Raw genomic sequence first — 19,495 nt, 5'->3', positions numbered from 1 at the left:
GAAAGAAAAAAGGAAGGAAGAAAGAAAGAGAGAGAGAAAAAAAGGGAGAAAGAAAGAAAGAAAGAGAGAGAGAAAGGAAGAAAGAGCACCAGCACACAGACCTTAAATCAGCACTGTCGGGAATGTGACAGACCACTTTTTATTCCTCCCGTGGCTTTGGTGTGCAGATGAACTCGGAGTTGCATTTGTGTCAGGAGGTTTCACTTAAACAAGGAAAGAAATGAACTTGGAGCACAAATCAAAATATGGGGTTCCATTTAACAACTGTAGCATGAATGATGAGAAAGGTTCTGGCCTATCTTTCATTAGGTTCATCACTTTGCTATAATTTTTCTTCTTCTGAGAGTTCATGTTTAACCCTTCGAAAGCTTTTAAACTATATTCTTTAAAACATAACTGAAACATCCCATTCCAATCAAGATGAAACAAATATGTTTCTTCAGATCCATTTATCCATTTAATATAATTGGGCACAACCTCTTGTCAAAAGTTTTAAAATCAATGTAATTGACAAATGTTATTGATATTTTTGGATATAGCTGTCCTTATCATATCAGAAATACCTGTGTGTATACCATTCTAATTTCTGCAGTGGCTTGGCAAGATGTAAACTACATTGGGAGGGGGGGGGGGGGGGGGGGGGGGGGTGGTAAAATTCTTGGAACTTATGGTGGTCACAAGAATTTGCCAGAAATTTAAAATAGTAACTCTAGTCTGTGACAACAGTGAAAAGTCCTACAGTTCACATACAATGAAATGAATTCCAATGTCCTGCCACAGAATTCAATATATACAAAACCATACCCAAATTTTCTTACATTTAATAACAAAAAGTAAGTGTTATATGTTTCACATGTGCAGTTTGATCCCTTGACCCCAAGTTTCCTGACACCTTTTTTCTTGACTTGATTTTCTTTCACTATTTCCTCACCCATCTTCCTTTTCTTTAATTGCTATACACAATTACATTTTCCCCTATATTCCTATTATTTTTTCTTATTCTGAGGTTGTCATTTAATTTTTTCCTAATCTCTATATTCTTGTTTTGGAAAGAATAAAAATGTAGTGTATAGAGATGACAAAAACTGTTTTTAAAAAAATCCTATTTATATGTGGATATTTTTATTGTCTTATTTTCTTATACTTTAATATTGTTTCTTCTTATTTTACTGGGTCACACAATTTCAAATATATAGGATAAAACCAAGATATGCATTAGGCAATTGTATACATAAAATTTCTCCCCTCCCCCCACAAGAATCCCTTGAGAGAAGAGTAAATTAATTTGATAGGAAAAGTGTGAGCACATGCAATAAATCTTTCTCAATAAAAGTCTCTCATCTTATTTTTTTCAATTATCTTCTTCTTGGTTAGATTATGAATAAATTTCATGCTTAAAATAATTGTTTTTCAATGCAAAGTTGCATATATTATATTTAAAACCTACCACTGGCTTTGGCTTATTAAAAATAATGAAAGGTTCTATCTCTTGCTAGGAAAGCATTTGCTCAATACTCCAACATTTGCAAAGATCTCTGAGAAAGCTTTATGGGAGATAAAAAGAAACATTTACACATGTGATGAGTATCAGTTTCGGCAAATTAGTCTTTGCCTACTGAAAGTCCTTTTAATTTTATATTTTCTTTGTTTTTGTTGTTCATCTTCACTGAGGATATTTTTCCATTAAATTTTAGAGAGAGTGGGAGGGAGGGGGAGATACATAGACAATAAAAATTATGATCCATGACTATATCTTATTTATTCTAAAATTTAGACTACAGGGTAATTACGTTAAATAAATATACCATCTCATTTAGTTTAAATATTATGTACACATACATATATTTGACATCTCTAGAGGGGTGTTAAACTCCAGTCTAAAATATGTTTCTAGAAAGTGACAGAGATTTTAGTATTATTTATTTGTTTGACAATCTAAGCATGGTAAAATGAATCACATTTCTCAGAAAGTAATCAGTGTCTTCCCACATCAATTTCTGTGCTCGAGGGTAAGTATTCTCTATCATGGCTTATGAAATTAAGTTTACCTTAAGAAGAGACTAAATGGTTTAGTATATATGCATTTTCTAAATGTGCCTGATAACTTTGTTAATTTGATATCTACCATAAGAATAATGCCACATGCCCTTGTAATTTAAACCTTAACAACAAGCGCAGAATTACTTTAAATAGCATTCACTACATAGAATGGATAGATAAAACAGTAATTTGCATGATCATGTAAAACACGGCATAATTGATGTGCAAAATAACTCTGTTGATGAATTTCTTTTAGTTCAGGTTAGATAATATTAAAGGACTTAATTTTCCTCAGTGAATTCATTACAGTTGAGTGAATTTATAAATCATTCAGTGATGCCTATTAAGAAATAAGAAAATTTGACTTTTCAAGCCTGATCATGTTCAAGCATAAGAGTGTGTCTATTTTCTAACTGGTGGGACATAATGCAATTTCATGATCTCAGAAGAGAATTAGAAATAAATGTTGGTTCTTTAAATGGAAGGCAGTATTTTCTCATTCATGAAAACCAAAAGAAGGAAACAACAATATATTAACTTTAAGTTAACTGTCTGAAAGTGGATTACAAAAAGTTAAAATATGGCCCTTTTTACTTTATTTTATAGATATCTGTGTATCTTATTTTATATTTAGAAAACAGGAATTTCTGTGCAGGCTAAGGGTATAGGCTTTGCAGTAACACTATCTGCCTTAAAATCATGACTTGGCTACACAATTTTATTAATTCCTTGGATCTCAGATTTCTCAGTATTTTGCAGATAAGAATAACATGAATGATATTGGATTAGCCTTAATAAAAATATGCCGGAGTTTAGAACGATATCCGAGATCTAATAAACACTCAACAATGCTAGAGGTTATTGTTTACTACCTTACTCCTAGCCAGGATCAACTCATGCTAGAACTAAGATTTTGGTAAAACTTTTAATTCATTTTATAGATGATTTAACAAAGACATGAAAAGTTTAACAAACTTGCCCACATTTGGCTAGTTTTAGAGCAATGATTTAAACAAGAATTTCAATTGTAGAGTTCTATCTCCCAATTCAGTATGATAGTAAATAGAACAAAGTTTCTTAATGTAGTGTAGTTATCCAAAGAAATGATAGATCAAAATTATAAACAGATTTAAAAAAGGTTAGTAGTGGAGGTGACGTTTAAATTAGAACTGAAGGGATAGTTAAGAATTTCTGGGAAGACCAGTTTGGGACAAGTTAAGCATTCCTATAAGAGAGAACTTGTGGCCTTAACAAGGTACAGATTATTCATGGAGGTGACATTAAATGATTCATTATTATAGTAGCATAAAAAAAAACACAGTGGAAGTCTGTGGACTGAGGATGTTGGATTGAGTGGAGGCCAAGTTATAGAGAGCCTAATAAGCCATGCATATTTACATTTATGGATTCTCCTCCCAACACTAAGGAACACATTATAAATTATGGTTTGTACTTGTTATTTCAAATTTCTTAGGCCTCATGCTCAACTGGAATGGAAGCTCTTTACAATACTTCCTTCTGTATCTTTCACAGCACTTAGCGCAGTGTCAAACAGTACAATAATTCTTCTCATTTACTGACTTTGATTGTTTACTCTGCTAGAAATAAATAAAAAAAGACAACAGACCCAAAAAGGAGTCCCTTATGCTAATCTCCATATCAGCAAGCTGAGACTTAAGCGTAGTTTCAGCTGTCCTAGAAATGGAATTTTAAACCAGTCAATCAGGAATTGTCTAGTATAAACTTCTTTTTCTCCGCCCCTTCTGCCTATAAAAGTCTTTCATTTTGTACAACTCCTCGGAGATCCTATCTATTTAATTGGATGATACCTAATTCTAGCTGAGTTTTGCTCAAATAAAGTCTTAAAATTTTTAATATGCCTCGGTTTCTCTTTTAACATTTCTAGTGTCACAAGAGGGAACTGAAGGAGACCCCCCCACACACCTACCACGGTCCCTGAGTGTAAAGAGTAACCTGAGGCCTAGGTACTGGCGCAGCCCCTTGAGCTCACTGCCTCTGCCTGCCTCTGGAGGTGGTGGGTAAGTTGCTTTCTGATCTGAGCCCTGGGGTTTTTGCATTAGAAGCTTTCAGACTTTGAGCATGTCTCTCCCCAGAATGGGACTGGAAGCAAGCTGACTCAGACGACTGGGAGATAGGCCCAGGGTCAAAATGGATCCGATTTAGAAACCAGCCTGGGCCAGGTTTGGACTAGGTTGGATTTAGAAAGAGGACCAGGTCCTGGTTGGAAGACGACTGATTTAGAGGTGGGCTGGATCATATTGAGACTGGGTCTGATTTAAGCTGTACTGGGTCCAGTGTGAGGCCTGAGGTGAATAACATTTTGTTTTAAGGGCGAACAGTTAACCTTACAAAGATAATCTTGAATTACAGTGGTCGTGTGGACTACATTTAAACTAGATAAGCTTGTCTATTATGAGATACTCACAAAAGGGGTCAGAGCCAAGCACTCCCCATGAAGAACAGAGGGAAAATTCCATTTGCCAACTACAGTTGCTGGTAACCAGGGATATAAGGCAGCATCCTGGGAAAATTGGCAAAAAAGAGCAATGGGTGAATGAGGATTCTTACCAAAGTCAGCACTCCCAGGTCTCTATCTGTGGTGCCTGGTCAAGAGAGGAAACAGTGTCAAACAGTACAATAATTCTTCTCATTTACTGATTTTGATTGTTTACTCTGCTAGAAATAAATAAAAAAGACAACAGACCCAAAAAGGAGTCCCCTGTGGTGCCTGGTCAAGAGAGGAACGTAAAATTTCACTGTCCCTTCCTTTCCAAATTCAGATTGGCAAGCAAAAACATTTTTAAGAATTAGATCTTTGAATGGTGACATGGATTACCTCTCAGGAACCCACTTGCTGTCAGACCTTTCTCTTCCGGTGACAATTATTGCCTTCTTGTATGTCTTCTTTTCTGTCGTGGGAACTTGACTTGCGACCATGAGGTAGGGAGCCCCCAAAATATGGCCAGAAACAAATGTGGTTTAGAATTCATGTATGTTAAAGTTTGTTAATTTTTTTAAAAAACAGGGTTGTGTAGACTCACATAATTAGATCTTTCTACCTCTTTCTTCTGTATAAGCACATGTATAAGCACACATATGTACAAAAATACATACTGATACAGATTTTATAATGCATTGCTATCACCTAAACTCTGAAATGGAAGGTTGTAATCCATCACAATTTTCTGTCTTTCCTGGAACTCAACATCATTTCCACTCTGCAAATACTAAATTTCATTTCAGGTCCCTTATTATCATGTTTATAACCTAATCTTATGTTTTCCCCTAGAGTAGAATAAGGCTGCATTTTGAAAACTAAACTACTCTATTTGATATTTGTACATTTCTTAGAAGTATAATGCTTTGATTTTTCATCATTTAAACATATTGATTTTTCTAATGATCCCTGTCATCTCCCATTTTAGTTTCCAAACCACTTTTTCCTCCCTTATGACTTTCATTCTTACAGTGATTAATATGCCCATTTTCAAAGATATGGAGAAAAGACATCTTCTCAGTAGGCTTATTTTCTTCCAACATTGAGTATATTTTTACCTTGAGTGTTTCCTAGAGAATACAGTGGGACCTTGACTTACGAGTGTCCCGACTAACGAGTTTTTTGAGATACCAGCTGTCTCTCGGCCGATTTTTTGCATTGAGTTGATAGAGTAATTTGAGTTAACGAGCTCCTTAACGAGCTCGGTCTCGGAACGAATTAAAGTCGTAAGTCAAGGCCCCACTGTATATTAATAATTAATTTTTAAAAATCAACACCCAAAATGATTTAAGGGTGTCTAGACATATAATACAATGTAAGAAAGAATAATTAAAGATAAAAACAGAACTAAAACAATAAGGACATACATAAGGTATAATAAGTGCTACCAGCAATCTGGATCTTAATTTCCTATTAATTGTCTCCTGGAAATTAAAGCAGGATTGGGAAACATACTGAGTAACATAACTCCATAACAAAAACAGCAAAATTGTTGTCTACCAACAATGTCTTATTCATGGTACAAATGTTTGCTGTGCAGATATTAGCTATTGGATTAAGTGCCAGTTTTATATTTGTGATCCCAGACATACATAGGATGATGTTCTTACTCAGTTATCCATGGTTTTCAATCAGACTTGACTCTTTGCTCTAAAAAGAATTAGCTCATGGGTGAGAAAGAGAGGTATACATAAAGAGAATGGTTTTCTTATAAAATACTAGAGGCCCAGTGCACAAAATTTATGCACCAGTAGGGACCCTAGAGGCTGCTGGCTGCCAGCTGGGGCCTCCCTTCATTCCGCACCACACCCTGGTGGCCAGTGCACATCATAGCGAGCAATCGAACTCCCAGTTGGTCGAACTCCCGAGGGGACACTTTGCATATCAGGCTTTTATGTATATAGATGTTAGTATCTTGTCAATCACATAGATAAACCCTACCTTCTTTGATATTCATCATGAAAGAAGAAAATTAACTTGAAAATATTCATGAAACTTACAAGCAGTTGAAATCCATATTATCTTAAAGATCTCAGTATATGTTATCTTCTTTTAAAAAATATATATATATATTTCAGAGAGGGAGAGAGGGATAGAAATATCAATGATGAGAGACAATCATTGATTGCCTGCCTCCCCCTACTAGGGATCGAGCCCGCAATCTGGGCATGTGTCCTTGACCAGAATCGAACCTGGGACCCTTCAGTCTGTAGGCCGATGCTCTATCCACTGAGCAAAACTAGCTGTTATCTTCTTTTAATCTAAGAGCATCTTGACAGACCTGCTAGGAAGTTTTGGCTACCATAAACAGAGCTGAACAACTGTTTTGTCATTGGGAAGGAGGTATTTGGGTATGTTAAAGTAGGTACAGAATAATACTTCTGCAAGATAGAGTTTTACATGGGCATAATTTTATAAACTGCTGGTCCTGAGAAAAACAATCAATTGATTCATCTATGTTTTAAGATTACTCCTGGTCATAGATAGTACACATGTACATATGTACATAAAAATAGGGAACAGAGAGAGTGTTTCTATGGTTTCTAAATTTGACAACTTGCATGGCATATCACAGGAAAAATATACTAAATGCTCTCCAAATTTCAGACACAATCATCAAAAATAGGCACATTTAACATTCAAATTAAAATCTCATTACACAAATTTAAAAAGTAAATATAATATTTGGAAGCAATTGATAGATATGCAAAATTATTGGACTGTATTGCTATCCTAGGAGAAAAACCAATAACACTCTAAATACTAATGACTAGTTGATTCAACATCCCAGCAATATTTATGTTCTATTTATCTTTCTAAATTAGAGAAAAGTGACAGAGATAAATAGAGTGATATTTACAAGTCCTTTAAAAAAGGTCATGTTTCCTGTGATTCATTAATTATATTTTTATGATTTATTACAAAAATATAAGGTAGGCTATAAACATTTCAAAATACGAAGCTTCTTTAAAACCATGGTAAGTACTCCTTTTCTTGTCCATCATCTGACTTTGCCCCTGACTATGTCAAATGGATAAAAGTTTGTTTTTATTTTTCACCAGATTCTTGTATTCTTCTGAAATTGATTGTTCTATAACTGCTTAATCTTTGTAGTAGGAAATTAAGAATATCTCTAAAGCAAACAGAAAAATATAGACAATTTGATTCAAAGGATCCTGATTTTTTATCATTTTGCCTATTAAATATAATTATTGCAAAGGCAATTAAAACAAATGTAATCATTGAAAAGGTGATTAAACTAAATGTACATTTAAATCAAAGGTACTGTGTCTATTTCAAATATATAGCCTCACTTTGCCTGCAAGGACCTTGAGTAAAATGATATTCCTTGGAGAGATGTTAACCATTGGCTAATCCATTGAGCACATGATTTCAGGTATAAATTGCTTGAGAAGCCCTTAAAATATATTTGCCAGAATTAGAATTACATATTATATATAGATTTATGATTCATTAGAATTGTATATAAAAGAAATAAAAAATATTGTCAATCTTAGTTTATACCACTGATGTGACATCATAAAGAAGATGATAGCAATTCTCCAGTTAGGAATAGGTGAATATGGTCTCTGTTCTACTTCTGTAAAATATGTGCTTGGATGGGCTACTCTTTCCTTAGTATGTTTTGTGACACTGGCCTTAGTGAATACCCCTAAAGTTCACTATTTATTTATTTATTTATTTATTTATTTTTAAAATTTATTTTTATTATTGAAAGTTATACAGATGTACCCTTTTTCCCCATTGACCCCCTTCAACCCACCTCCTTCCCCCTTCCCCAGGCCTTTGTCTGTGTCCATGGGTTATGCATATCTATCTATCTATATAATCTATATATATGAAAAGGCAGCTACCATACGGCCATAATGACCTAACAATCAGTCGCTATGATGCCCACTATGGCAGCAAACCAGCCCGATCAGGGGTGGGACCGGGGGCCAACCTTTGTCCTCTCCCCTCTGCCAGCCTTCCCCTGATCGGACTCTCCCACCCCAATCAAGATCAGGGCCTTCCCCCCTCCTTCCCCCCCCCACTGGCCAGCCACACCTCTGATCAGCCCGCCCCACCACAATAGGCCCGTAGCCCCTCTCCCCAGCTAGCCTGCTCCTGATTGCCCCCTCCCCACCCAAATAGGAGGTGGGCTGGGTGGCCAACCTTCTGTAGCCCTTCCCCCTGGCCACCCCACCCCTGATCACACTTCCCACCCCAATAGGGGGCAAGGCTGGCCACCAACCTTCTGCAGTCCCTCCCCCCATCTAGCCATGCCCCCAATGGGCCCCAACCACCCTGATCAGCCCGCAGACCCTCCTCCTGGCCAGCCCCACCCCTGATTGCCACCCCACCTCAATATGGGGCAGGGCTGGCTGGTCAATCTCCTGCAACCCCTCCCCCACCTGGTCTCACCCCAGATCGGCCCCCCCACACCGATCAGGGGAAGGGCCAGCTGGCCAACCACCTATGGCCCCTCCCCCAGGCAGCTGGCCCCTGATTGGCACCACTCACCCACCCCATTCATGGGCGGGGCTAGCCAGCCCACTGCCCACAGCCCCTCCCCATGGCCGGCCTTGCCCCCAATTGGCCCCCCAACCCCAATCAGGGGCAGGGACCGCTGGCCAATCGCCCACGGCCCCCTTTCCCAGCCGGCCTGGCCCTGATTGGGGGCCCTGATTGCATCCCGATCTGGGCAGGCTGGCTGGCCAACCTCCAGCCATTTCCTCCTCCCGACAGGCCCAGCCCCAATACGCCCTGTTTGGGGCCAGGCTGGCTGGACCCCACCCGTGCACAAATTCGTGCACTGGGCCTCTAGTCTTACCTAATAATAGACAAACATGTAAATTAACTGTCCCTCCACTATGCTCACCAGCCAATCAGGAGAGTATGCAAATTAACCCAACAAAGATGGCGGTTAATTTGCGTAAGTAGGGGCGAAGCAGTGGAGCAAAGACTGAAGGCTCTGTCTGGATCTGCGAAGACTGAAGGCTCCGTCCAGAGCCGCGAAGACTGAAGGTTCTGGCCAGAGCGGAGGCCTGGGTCCCGGGTGCCGGAGGAAAACTGGTGCCGGCAGCCAGGGGAAGGGAAGGCCTATTGCATGAATCTCTTCGTACAACAGGCCCCTAGTATATATATAAAAGCCTAAGCAACCATTACTACTGGTCGACCAGTTGCTATGACAATGCACTGACTACCAGGGGGCAGATGCTCAATGCAGGAGCTGCCCCCTGGTGGTCAGTGCGCCCTCGCAGCAAACTTTTCATGGCCAGCCAACCTCCTGCAGTCCCTACCCCTGCTGGTCAACCCTGATCAGCGCCGATCACCAGCCAGGCTGAGGGATCCCACCCGTGCACGAATTTGTGCACTGGGCCTCTAGAACTTATATCTCCTATTACTATTGAGATAATTTTTTCTTTACTAAACTTGTTCTGTTTACATATTCTTATATTAGGCAAATTTTCCATTATTTCATAACTTTTGTAAACAAGAATCTACCATTGGAATTTGTTTTACCTATAGGTAACAAATTTTCTCTGAAAGCAAAATTCTACATGATCTTTTTCTCTGATATCTATAATCTGCTACAATTATCTATATATATAAAAGTCTAAGTGATTGTTTGGCCCTTTGACTGGTAGCTATGATGTGCACTGACCACCAGGGGGCAGATACTCAACGCACAGGCATGGAAACATAGAACGGATTGATGAATCTCAGAGGGAATGGTGGGTGGGGGGGAGGGCAGAAGAGATTAACCAAAGATCTTATATGCATACTAGAGGCCCAGTGCATGGATTCATGCACCGGTGGGCTAACTTGGCCTGGCCTGTAGGGATTGGGCTGAAACCAGCCCAGTGCATGGATTCTTGCATTGGTGGGGTCCCTCAGCCTGGATTTCGGGGATCTGGCTGAAACCAGCCCAGTACATGGATTTGTGCACTGGTAGGGTCCCTTGGCCTGGCCTGTGGGGACCAGGCCGAAACCAGCAGTCCAACACTCCCCGAGGGGTCCCAGATTGCGAGAGGGCACAGGCCAGGCCAAGGGACCCCACCAGTGCATGAATCCGTGCACCAGGTCTCTAGTCTTTATATATAAAAGCCTAAGTGACCATCTGACCCTTCAATCATCTGACTGGTAGCTATGACATGCAATGACCACCAGGGGGCAGACACTCAATGCAAGAGCTGCTGAGCTGCGGTGACTTGGCAGCTGCAGTTCTCGAGTGACAAACCTGGAACCAGAGAGGGAGAGCCCGATTCCGGAGTGTGTCACCTGAGAACCTCCCTCTCACAATCCGGGACCCCTCGGGGTATGTTGGAGAGCCGGTTTCAGCCCGATCTCTGCAGGCCAGGCCGAGGCACCCCACTGGTGCATGATTCCGTGCACCGGGCCTCTAGTCTACTAGGAATGCCACTATTTTTTTTATATTTGTTTTGCTATTTTATAACATTCACTTTATTTTTCAACTGTAGGCATCTACAAATTGTTATTGTTCCACACCCTCTATTATTTCTGACTCTAATTCCAGATACAATGGGTAAAACTCTTTACTTCACTTTTGAACATTAATTATTTTGGCAGAAATAACAGACTTTACTAGTACAGTATAGTTATACTGAAAAAGATTTTTATTTCAGTAATTTCAAAAGTATATATAACACGGTATTTACTCATTTAATCTTTTTAGCAAGCCCATGATATATACAATTATTATGCTTTTTTTTTTTTTGATGAGACAACTGAGACTCAAAAAGGTTGCATATACTTGAGTAGTTAACAGCTAGAAAATAGCTGAGATTTGATCACTGGAATACAGAGTTTATGTTTTCTGTTTTGTTTTTGTTAATCCTCACCCAAGAATATTTTTTCATTGATTTTTAGAGAGAGTGGAAGGGAGGGCGAAAGACACACAGAGAGAAACATCAATGTGAGAGAGACACATTGATTGGTTGCCTCCTGCACATGCCCCAGCCAGGGTCAGGGATTGAGCCTGCAACTTTGATACATGGCTTGACTGGAATCGATCAGGGACCCTTCAGTCTGTAGGCCCAGGCTCTACCCACTGAGCCAGATTGGCTAGGGCCAGAGTTCATGTTCTTACACACAATGCAATGCATGTCCTCTCAGTTAAATAAAGAACTCATTTTAAGAAATTCCATAAAGCAAATTTGCCATTTATGAATACTTATTATTCGTTGAAGTAGTATTTTATAAAAAATATTTGCTGTCAACTATACATTTTGAAACTATTTCTTTGTTGCTTTATATGTGCTCAATGACATATATAAAATCACCACAAGCATGGAGGCTTAAAACAACACATTTATTTTTTTCACATTTCCATGGGTCAGTAGTTCAAATACAATTTATCTGGATCCGCTGCTCAGAGTCTCACAAAACTGCCATCAAGGTGTTAGCTGGGCTACATGCTCATCTGAATGCTCAAATTGGGAAGAACTGTTTCCAAATCCCTAAGGTGGTAGCAAAATGTATGCTTTTGCAAGTTTAGGACTGAGGTCTCTACATTTTTGCTAGTTGCAAGCTCTTCCATGCTGCCTCTGTTCCTTTCCATGTGGTCCTCTTCAGAGGCAATTCATGACCTTCGTTCTTCAAGACCAGCAAGAATGTCACTACATTATGCCAAAACAGAGTCTTAGAGATTGTAAAGTAATCATGGGGTGACATCTCATCACATTTGCCATGTTGGTGAGAAGCAACTCGCTGGCTCCACCTCTACTCAAGAAGAGGAGATTTCTGTTTTGGATTTCTGTCCAAATTCCTGGACACCAGAAAGGGGGAATTCATTGTGGAAGTCCTCTCAGGATCTGTGTACCACAATTATTACGATAATTTTAAATTAAAAAAAATTATATACCTTGGTTTGAATTAAGATGGAAAAATTTGGGAATATTTACCCGCCTCCTATGATACCATTTGAATCAAAGTAACTGCAAATTTTGACATTCTTCATATAGGCCAACATTATAACTTTGAATGTTAGTGCATATCATTGGTACAGGATTGATCAGATTTTGTCAATCTTGCTCTAATAAGTCTTCAGCAAACCCCTCCCCCAATTTATCCAATGAGAAAAACATTTTGTAATGCAGCTGTGTTTTCTCTGTCAGTCTTCAAAGTGGCAGAGATGAAGGAAATAATGATTAAAGTTACTTTCTTGAATATTGGAAACAAGACTCTAAGTGGAATATATTTCAACTTTGATTACTTTATTGATGGTTGCTCAGTGATTGACCCACACAAGATTGATCTGGGTAGCCCAACAGTCAGCGTATGCTTATAATTGAGACTTTAATGAATAACAGTGTTTTTAGCATTACTGGAAGAAAAAAAGAACCATTTCATAAGACTAAGTTACTTTTTATGCCATCCACTTTTAACTGTGTCACCATCTACAGGGATATGATTACTTGAGATAACTTCCATATATATATATATATAATTTTTATTTATAACAGTTTAAGAAATTCTTACAAGTCTAGAATTTAGAAAATTTGAAAGTACTAGCTATTTTATTTTACCAAATAAAAATGAGGTAGCAAAATATATTCTATGTAGAAATACACACACAACAAAAATAAGAATAAATTCTGCCATTAAATAAATTATATTTCTTTGACAAGGAAATGAGTTCAGATACATAAGAATACAGAATTCGGGGTAGTTAAAAATTCCAATGTGCTTGTGCTATGCTCATACATTTAATGCTTAATTTATTATTAAAGACAGCTCCTGGCAAAAAGTTCTGCTCTAAAGAATGCAAAGGCCAGTTCATTCACCAAAAATATCCAGTGAATAAGGTGTTGTGCCCTTATATACTCAATCATAAGTTGGCATAATAATTTTTAAAATGTTATACTACTTAAGTATGTGATAAGTACTACTTGATAATGATTCATACAGAGATAGGTTTTATTTTACAGGATTCTTATGGCCTAAAATGTATCGGTTTGTCTTCAGTTTAATGGCTTCAGTTTGTGGTCTCAGTGGTTTTCTTGATGGTAAAAGAAAACATCAGATCAATGTTCTTTATATTTCACAAAGAGTTCACTTATCTCATTAGATCTGCCAAATAAGTCTAAAAAATAGAAAGGGATTTATTTACTTTCTCATTTAAAAATAGAAAAGAAATGGAGGCACCTGGAATTTAAAGATCTAACCCAGGTTCCATAGCTCCTGTCACAATCTTTTTAGAGAAAATGCAAATTACAGGGATCACCACCCAGCAGATTTCAAGAATCATCTCTCAGCCCAGCTGGTTATTTTACCAAATAAAAATGAGGTAGCAAAATATATTATATGTAGAAGTACACACACAACAAAAAAAGAAGAAATTAGTGTTGACCTATGATCCAGGAGGTCATGGTTTGATTCCTAGTTGGAGCATAAGCCCGGGTTGAAGACTTGATCCCCACTGTGGGGAGTGCAGTAGGCAGCTGATCACTGATTCTCTCTCATTATTGATGTTTCTATCTCTTTTTCCCTCTCCTTTCCTCTATAAAATCAATAAAAATATCTTTTTTTAAAAAAGAATTATCTCTCCATATGATGTTAGGACATGAGGCATAGTAAGACTACCAAAGATTTTGGAATCCTACAAAATGGTTTTAAACCATGATTTTACTATTTATTAGATCTCCTAAATTGGGATTATTCTTTGACATATTTTCACTCATCCTTCAAAATTCCAAAAGAGAAAGTACAAGTAGGCTAGGTTAGGTCATTATAACCACTATTTGGGTATGGGATGGAATTGTCATTCCAATCAATTCTGTGATAAATGAGAGAATATCTTGCAAGTAAATTGATTCTCTGCTACCACAAGAATAAGCGGAATGAATGAAAGAAGCATGAAATGCCAAATGTCAAATATAATTAGTAAAAAATAAACTAACTGGCAAACACAACACACATGAAAACATATAATGTAGTTAGTAGTATTATTATTTATTTTCCAAAGTGTGTTTCTTAGTATGCTGGTAGATTGAAATGACTACATATAAAGTAGAAAAATATAGTTGTCTCATTCTCATATAATTTTGAGAGCTATTCTAATTATATCATTTTCTTTGACATTTATTAAATAAATCACAAACTACAGAATTGAGAAATTATGTAGTAATGTAACCTGTACACAGTTTTTTCTAAATTATTAGAGAAAGAAATTGTTTGTTCCTAGATGTCTTTCTTAATTCTAATAAAACATTCAAGAGAATACATGTGTTGGGAAAGAATTCTTTAGAGCGACATTTCTGAGTGTTACTGAAAGTGGCATAATCAGCCAACTGGCAGTATAAGAAAATTGAAAATTCATATTGTACATTTAAAGTAAAGCATTCACTTTAAGATGTTTCAATTGCTGTGAGCAAAGGCAGTATCATGGAGGGATGGGATAGTTTCACTGAAATCATGGCTTATAAACAAAAATGAGTATGCTATTTAATTTACTACTGTTTTGAACATTTTTAAAATATACATAACTATGTAAGAGCAACTGTTACTCTATTTAATTGATGCTGAACATATATTTTTATTGCCTGTCACAATCTTTTTAGAGAAAATGCAAATTACAGGGATCACCACCCAGCAGATTTCAAGAATCATCTCTCAGCCCAGCTGGTGGCTCAGGGTTGAGTGTTGACCTATGATCCAGGAGGCCGTGGTTTGATTCCTAGTTGGAGCATAAGCCCGGGTTGAGGACTTGATCCCCACTGTGGGGAGTGCAGTAGGCAGCTGATCACTGATTCTCTCTCATTATTGATGTTTCTATCTCTTTTTCCCTCTCCTTTCCTCTATAAAATCAATAAAAATATCTTTTTTTAAAAAAGAATTATCTCTCCATATGATGTTAGGACATGAGGCATAGTAAGACTACCAAAGATTTTGGAATCCTACAAAATGGTTTTAAACCATGATTTTACTATTTATTAGATCTCCTAAATTGGGATTATTCTTTGACATATTTTCACTCATCCTTCAAAATTCCAAAAGAGAAAGTACAAGTAGGCTAGGTTAGGTCATTATAACCACTATTTGGGTATGGGATGGAATTGTTATTCCAATCAATTCTGTGATAAATGAGAGAATATCTTGAAAGTAAATTGATTCTCTGCTACCACAAGAACAAGCAGAATGAATGAAAGAAGCATGAAATGCCAAATGTCAAATATAATTAGTAAAAAATAAACTAACTGGCAAACACAACACACATGAAAACATATAATGTAGTTAGTAGTATTATTATTTATTTTCCAAAGTGTGTTTCTTAGTATGCTGGTAGATTGAAATGACTACATATAAAGTAGAAAAATATAGTTGTCTCATTCTCATATAATTTTGAGAGCTATTCTAATTATATCATTTTCTTTGACATTTATTAAATAAATCACAAACTACAGAATTGAGAAATTATGTAGTAATGTAACCTGTACACAGTTTTTTCTAAATTATTAGAGAAAGAAATTGTTTGTTCCTAGATGTCTTTCTTAATTCTAATAAAACATTCAAGAGAATACATGTGTTGGGAAAGAATTCTTTAGAGCGACATTTCTGAGTGTTACTGAAAGTGGCATAATCAGCCAACTGGCAGTATAAGAAAATTGAAAATTCATATTGTACATTTAAAGTAAAGCATTCACTTTAAGATGTTTCAATTGCTGTGAGCAAAGGCAGTATCATGGAGGGATGGGATAGTTTCACTGAAATCATGGCTTATAAACAAAAATGAGTATGCTATTTAATTTACTACTGTTTTGAACATTTTTAAAATATACATAACTATGTAAGAGCAACTGTTACTCTATTTAATTGATGCTGAACATATATTTTTATTGATTTCAGAGAGGGAGAGGGAGAGAAAGAGAGAGAGAGAGAGAGAGAGAAAGATCAATGATGAGAGAGAATCATTGATTGGCTGCCTCCTGCACACCCCCTACTGGGAATGGAGCCTGCAACGTGGGCATGTGCCCTTGACTGGAACTGAACCCGGGACCCTTCAGTCCGCAGGCTGACGCTCTATCCACTGAGCCAAACCAACCAGGGCTGAACATAGATTTTTAACAGCATTTCCTTAGTTTCGAGTCCTCAGTGATATATGTACAAGGGTCATTAAGATTCTCTTATCTTCATCCTGGCCATAAAATGTATAAATTCTAACAATGACATGTAGTTATAGAGTTATGGTGTATTCTTTGAATTAGCAGCACTTTCCTTAACATTGATTTAATTTGCATTTGTTGAATGTGTGATTTATTATTTAGCCCCTGGAAATAGATGCATAATGGGAGAAAGTCACAGAGCAAATCCAGGTGGCTTGAGATAGTAATTTCAAGTGAATGGGCACAACAGACTCAGTTTGTGCCACAGGGAAGTTAGAGTCTAGTGGATAAGATAGAAAATAAATATATGTGGTTGATTTAAGAATAGTCACAAATTTGTTTCTTCACATCTGAATGCAGAGTCCAGCACAATATCCTTTGATTTGGGTTGGCCGTGTGAGTCATTTTGGCCAATATATCATTAGCAAACATAACGCAAGTGGAGACTTGTAAATATGTGTGCATCGTGCTCTATAGTTTTTGAAACCCTAACATTGACATGTAAAAAAGTTTGAGCTAGTCTACTAAAAGATGAGAGACATGTAGCTGAGTGACTCCTAATGCATTGTCTGACAGCCTGCTAATTGCCAGAAAGATAAGTGAGGCCATCCTAGATCATTCATTTACTAGCTGATCCTTCAACTGACAACAAACACATAAGAAAACTCAGCAGGGTTCAGCTAAGGAAGCTCCCACTAGATGGATCATCCATCCAACCCAGAGAATCATGAGCTAAACAAGATTTTGTTTTCAATCTACTCAATTTTGAGGTACTTAGTTACACAATTAGATTTCACTTATAGAAAAAATATATATACATGCATACATACAACATACATACATACAAATTTTGTTGATCTTGTCCTTCAGTGATCCTGTCTTAAACTCTTTTTTAAATATGTTTTTATTGATTTTTATAAATATTTGTGCATCGTGCTCTATAGTTTTTGAAACCCTAACATTGACATGTGAAAAAGTTTGAGCTAGTCTACTAAAAGATGAGAGACATGTGGCCGAGTGACTCCTAATGCATTGTCTGACAGCCTGCTAATTGCCAGAAAGATAAGTGAGGCCATCCTAGATCATTCATTTACTAGCTGATCCTTCAACTGACAACAAACACATAAGAAAACTCAGCAGGGTTCAACTAAGGAAGCTCAAACTAGAAGGATCATCCATCCAACCCAGAGAATCATGAGCTAAACAAGTTTTTGTTTCCCATCTACTCAATTTTGAGGTACTTAGTTACACAATTAAATTTCATTTATAGAAAAAAATATATACATGCATACATACAACATACATACATACAAATTTTGTTGATCTTGTCCTTCAGTGATCCTGTCTTAAACTCTTTTTTAATATGTTTTTATTGATTTTTAGAGAGAGGAAGGGAGAGAGATAGAGAGATAGAAACATCAATGAGGGAGAAACATCATCGATCAGCCACCTCCCACATGCCCCTCAATGGGGATGGAGCCCACAAACTGGGCAGGTTCCATGACAAGGAATTGAATCAGCGACCTCTTGGTGGTTACTGGGTCAATGCTCAACCACTGAGCCACACTGGCCGGGTCCCGTCTTTAATTCTGTAAGTTGCCTAGTCTTTTGATGCTGTAATTTCAGTTTCTTGCAATCTATTCTCTGAAAAACCTCTTCTTATTTTTTCTTCTCAAATCCTCTAGTTTCTTGTCTCCAAAAGTCCTATAACTCACCATGATTTATAATTCATTGATCTAATCTTCTTTTCTCTATACCTCGTTTCCCTAATGTCCTTTCTGGTATTCTTATCTAAGGTAAATTCCATAAAAAATATCTTTTTTTTGTACACATTTTTGTCTCCTTTATCCCCTCATATTTTGTAATTTTCCACTGACAAAATAACAAAACTGGTTAAATCTAATTCTTTGCCCAATGCTTGTATCCACCCAGGTAACGGAACACAGTTGACAAAAAACACACAAGCACAATACTGGCCTCTTCATTCATGGGCATAGACCTTGGCCTCCAGTTCCAGCATTCCAAAAATCTTTCTGAATCTTGCTTTAGAGCTCCAACTGGTATAGTTGTTAATTTCTTGGTACTTACCTGTCCATTCACAAATCAAAGAATTAATTTAACTTAAAACACTGGAGAGGAACCTCTGTGCACTTTATAATGACAAGGACAAGTAACTGTCTCTTAATACCATCACCATCTAAATCTGAATATAATTACAGACCACTCACCATTCATTTCCCAGTGCACCTATTGCTTGGTCATTGAAAAGGCACTGTGCATTTTTAAAAGGCATATTTAGTGAAGCAACATATTCACTTAAGAAGGTTTCAAAAACAAACGCATCTTTTCTTTTCAGAAGGCAGTGCAATGTATGTAACAGAAATTATAAACAGAACAAATTCCTACAACGGAGCCGAAGCAGCTTGCTTGTAAGAGTTCTGAAAATCTAGTTGCACAGGCTTCTTGAAGAGAGAGAGCCATTCTACTCAAAATAAAGCACAGCGTCTGCTTTCAAACTATTAACACATTGATATTTTCAACAAATTGACAAATTTTGTTCGCGTTCCAAACAGACACACCTAGTAGGTCACAGTTGAGGGTCTCCAGACAGACTTTGGTGTTTGGAGACTCGTTATGAGGCCGCTCTGCACCTTTGGAAAGATCACATTGGCCTTTATAGCACACTGTGTGTGCAAATAGGTTTCTTGTTCCAGCTTCTGCAGCAAACTGTGGCAAAGCCGCCCTGCAAAGTTGCCTCTAATAAGACAGCTCAAATGTGGTGCCACATGGGTATTTCTTATCTGGCTTT

Source organism: Myotis brandtii, unplaced genomic scaffold, assembly GCF_000412655.1.
Source record: "Myotis brandtii unplaced genomic scaffold, ASM41265v1 scaffold228, whole genome shotgun sequence".
Lineage (NCBI taxonomy): Eukaryota > Metazoa > Chordata > Mammalia > Chiroptera > Vespertilionidae > Myotis > Myotis brandtii.
The sequence above is the reverse complement of the archived record's forward strand: the minus strand, read 5'-3'. Positions refer to the sequence as shown.